The following is a 5,061-nucleotide window of genomic DNA, read 5'->3' on the forward strand; positions in this document are numbered from 1 at the left end:
ATACAAGACTATCAAATAGACCTAAAAATATATTAAGATTATATTCATGGCAATATAAAGAGATGCCGATAGAAAGATAACTATAACAATTTTGATTATGCATAAAATTATAGTATGGATCTTACAATTCTATCTTAAAGCAAGATTGTCACTACAAATTTACACATCTAAACAATCACAATTCGTGAGTTCTAACTTGCTATACAATCCTGATTCAGTATATTTTTAAATAATATGACAAAATTAGGAACATTTCTATATAATTTCATTTGATGAAGCCAGATGAACATGAAGGAACCATAATGTATTAAGCAGCAGTTAGTGAGCCATTGAAAAAAAAAAGCTATACATGAAGATCAATTTTTAGGTTCGTTTGGGAGCGGTATTGTTGCACCACATTTTTGTCTGTTTGGGTAAATTACGTTTGGACAATTTTTTCAAAAAACTGCAGCTAAAATCTGCATTTTCCCACCACTTCTAACTAAGTGCGGTGACAACTTTCCAAATGCATTTTAACTTTAAAAAAAATTGTACTAGCCACCGCAACTTTCTAAGCATCAAATTATTATTCAACAGCTTCACAACGGTTTTTTAATAAGCTACAACTGCCCCAAACAGAATCTAACACCTTAAAATTATTCATTTTATTTTCAACTAATATATTATGTATTCGAGCATAATAAAATCTATTTATAATTCTTTTGAAAGAATTAAGTATAATTATAATAATATTATTTTTATGGAGCCAAAATACATATGCACTCTTTAACACACCAACAATAAGAAAACCCGAAACAAGTCTTCACCACGCCAAGAAAAAAGTCTATCATAAAATCCAATATAGTATTGAAAAAAGAAAAAAAAAATTAAGGTGAAGACGCCTCTTGTGCTTCAACTCATCAAAACAAGAATTTTACATTCAGCGTCTGCATGTTCGAACATCAACAATGTTGTTCAACAAATGTAATAATTTTCCACATCCAAACGCTGTAGACCAAAGCTAGGTTTGAATGAAGAATAAGAACAAAGATAATCAGTAGTATATACTACAATCAGATGCCAAAAATAATACAACTTTTCATGCATGGAAAAGGAGGCGTGCATGTAAAAATTGAAGTTTAGGTATTAGATATGTAAATACAAAGGCATTGGGTGGTATGTATGGTATGTATGTAAATGTCCCGTAATAATATCACTTGGACGATGGCGCAGCCTGTAGGTATGAATGCAAGGAAACTGGCTAGAATGTCAGTTACTGTCAGATTGAGCAGGGTGAAGAGCCAGAGTTCCAATGCAGCCGAGGAAGAGAAATACTTTCAACAGCCTGAACATGAATCGGAAGTCGGCGCAGAACTTTTTCCGGCCCATCGACACCACCTGCAGTGATTGGTGCCAATTCAGCAATAGAATATATGGACAATGTGGAAGGAAATTACATCAAAAAAGTCTGTTTTGCAAGTGAAAAAACCAACCTTTAAGATGAGCATTACAGCAACTATCACCAACCATGAAAAAGCATATACCTTAAAAGAAGTAGAAAAGTTAAAGCAACAGCTTGAAAAAAAATATTGGTGATTAGAAAGTTTAAGGTGGCTTAAGACTTACAATGAGGCTCTTGTTGTTGTTGGACACAGGTAGATGAAAAACTATACCATATTGGAAGGCAAAAAAGCAGAGAGAGAGGATGATCTCCCAGAACAGCCCTATCAGACCTGTTGAACTCAAGTGCTCTTGTTCCTCATCCCACCATGATTCCCAGCTCTTGTTTGCAGGAACACCAATGCTTCCACGGCTGTTTAACCATTTGGTCCGGTCATCTCAATCCTCATTTATTTTCTGTCATTCAAAGCCAGATGGGTTGAAAAGGAACGGAGCAAATAGCCAGGTTGAGATGAGGAACCACATTGATGCAGTGAGGAGCATAAAAGTTGTGAAGTCAGTTGCTGCAGATCCATGTTGTAAAACTCTGCCCCACCGACACCTGAAATCACCTAAGAACTATACTGCCAAGATACAGCTTGTTGTTTAGGGGATTGAGACCCGAAGAATGCACCTGCAGTGCCGCTGCCAAAACACCTTGCTGTTCGATTTCTTGTACTGCAGTTTGAAGACTAGAGGTGTTGTACACCTTCAGGACTGCCAATTACAAGAGTGCCGAACACCTTGTTGCAACCGAATGGAAAGGAATGCTGAATTTTTGGTTAATGGCAACGAAGATCAGCCCTGTCTAGAATTACCGAACTCCTCCTTTCTCCTTGTAAAGAAATCGATTAAGCTGTTCTTGTACATCGCAAGGGAAAGCTTCAATAGCCAGCGATAGAGATCTTTGCAGCTTCGAGCACCGGCTAAAGAGATTCCTCACGATCTTCAGCTCCAAAATCCTATCGTCACGGTCAGGAACCTGCTCGGCCTCACTAAGATACACAACCCGATCAGCCAAAAGCCTCTCCCAAACTTTCTTCCTGTCCTGCAAGATGCGAACACCCCTTTTTCTGGGCTGCGGAAAGAATTACCGTGAACCATCTGCACTGTTGTGATGAACTCTCTGTCGATTGACTGGACAGCCATATGATAGTTTCTGTTGCCAAGAAGTGGGAAAACACAGCAACCAAGAAAACAGCGAAAAGCAGAAAGAAATCTGCAGGGAAAAAGAAATGCAAGAGCACAAACAGAAGAAAGAACACAATCAATTACGTGATTTGGTTCATAGACCTACATACGGGAGGGAATCGCCAACAAATTTACTAAGACAAAGAAAAATTACAGGTTTTTTACATTAAGGAATGAACACTCATCTGGATCTCTCCCTCTCGAAACTACCTCGATACAAGATCTAAGACTCCTCCCTCAATTCTTGAAGCCTAAGCCTATTCTCTTCTTCTTCTTCTTGGACTGATTTCCTTCCTCTTATTGCTCTTCTTGATCTGATTTCTATCTTCCTTTTTGTAGTAGCATTGTCCCTCTCTACAAGTCTCTCTCATCTATTTATAATAGACGAGGCCTCCCAAGTAGATCATAGAAGCTTCTAGGAAAATCACAAGTTTGTCATTGCCTTAAATTAAGAGTCATATTATAACAATTCTCCACCTTGACTCTCAATTACTATGCTCTACAATAGACATTCTCTCAATCTAGTCCCGATGGGGCCCTTAGCCCTTGTGAAGTTCACTAAGTCCAAACACTATCTGAACTTAGTTGTAGGTAACACCTTTGTTAGCATGTCAGCTGGATTTTCTTCAGTTGGTATCTTCTCCACAACTATTGAACATTTAGCTACAACATCCCTCACAAAGTAAAGCTTTACATCTATATGCTTAGACCTTTCATGAAAGACTTGGTTCCTGGTTAGATGAATTGTGTTTTGGTTATCGTAAAACACAGTTACAATCTTTTGACATATACCAAGCTCTTTAGTCATGCATTTTAGCAACATAGCCTCCTTAATTGCTTATGTCACAACAACGTACTCAACCTCTGTTGTTGAGAGAGCCACAACAGATTGAAGGTTGGACTTTCAACTGACTGCAGTACCGAAGACAGTGAAGATGAATCCGGTCAGTGATTTCCTGGTGTCAATGCTTTCTGCATAATCAGAGCCCACATAATCGACTACCTTTTCATCTTTGTCCTGCCTTTTAAAGAGCAACCCCAAATCAGTGGTACCTCTTAAGTATCACAGGGTCCATTTTAGAGCTTCCTAGTAAGCATGTCCTGGATTTGCCATAAACCTGCTTACAATGTTGACGGCGTAGGCCAAATCTGGTATGTTGCAAATCATCTCATACATGATGCTACCAAACCCACTGGCGTAGGGCACACCCTCCATGTATCTTTTCTCATCTTCATTCTCAGGGGCTTGAGAGTTCGACAATCTGAAGTGCTGACCAATTGGTGTTGTAACCTGCTTGGCCTCATGCATGTTAAACCTTGCTAGAACTTTATGAATGTATGACTTCTAAGACAAGAATAAGCTGCCCTTCTTTCTGTATTTTGTAATCTTCATCATTAGGATCTTTGTAGCAGGTCCTAGGTCCTTCACGTCAAATTCTGAGTTGAGCATACCCTTGATCTTCTGGTTCCTCCTTGCTTCTGATGGCTACTAACATGTCATCCATGTATAGGAGCAAGTAAGTACTTATATCACCATCTTACTTATTCATATGGACACAAATGTCGTAGCTGCTTCTAACGAAGTCAATCCTTAGCATAAACTCATCAATTCTTTTGTATCATTGTCTTGGACTTTGTTTTAGTTCGTACAAAGATTTCTTCAGTAAGCAGACTTTATCCTTGGTTTTAGATGTGCTATACCCTCTGGCTGATCCATGAAGATGGTTTCTTCCAACTCTTCATGTAGGAACGCAGTTTTAATATCTAGCTGCTTTAATTCCAAATTGAAATTGAACCGCTAGTGCTAAAACTATCTTAATCAAGCAGTATTTTACCATGGGTGAGAAGATTTCATTGAAGTCAATTCCTGATACCTATGTGAATCTCTTTGCTACAAGTCTTGCTTTATACCCAACCTCTTCACTGCTTGACATGTCTTCCTTCTTCTTGAAGGTCCACTTACAACAAATGACACGTTGGTTCTTTGGTCGGTCCACAAGTTCCCAAGTCTTGTTCTTCCTCAGAGAAGTTATTTCTTCATTCATAACATCTACCCACTTATGTCTTTCCTTACTCTTTAGAGCTTTGTTGACCTCACTTTTGGTTGAGGTCTAGAAAACTTCTTTAGTAGCCTAGGTCTAGCCATAGGACTTTCCTATTGACTAGTCTTAGAAAATTAGAAGAGGTACCCCACCATTATAAATTCAAAACTCTTCTTTTTTTACTCAACTTGAAATTCCACATAATGATCTTAACCTCTAGCATTTAGTAGGTAAGATCATTATAAGAAAATTCAAGAATAGCCCCTATAGGATTACTTGGCTTTAGGATTGACCCTGGGTGTTGACTTGGAGCTAGGGTACACCATATCTTCACAATATATTAATCCATGGTTCATTTAGAATGGATATCTATCCAATTCTATGTGAAATGCCTAACTTGGTCTTTTGC

General features: G+C 38.3%; 1 pseudogene; it reads right to left on the reverse strand.

Annotated features, from left to right (window-relative positions):
- Positions 1-1,166: 1,166 nt before the first annotated feature.
- LOC110023584 overlaps positions 1,167-5,061 on the reverse strand; it is a 17,246-nt pseudogene continuing 13,351 nt past the window's right edge.

Source organism: Phalaenopsis equestris, unplaced genomic scaffold, assembly GCF_001263595.1.
Source record: "Phalaenopsis equestris unplaced genomic scaffold, ASM126359v1 Scaffold000224, whole genome shotgun sequence".
Lineage (NCBI taxonomy): Eukaryota > Viridiplantae > Streptophyta > Magnoliopsida > Asparagales > Orchidaceae > Phalaenopsis > Phalaenopsis equestris.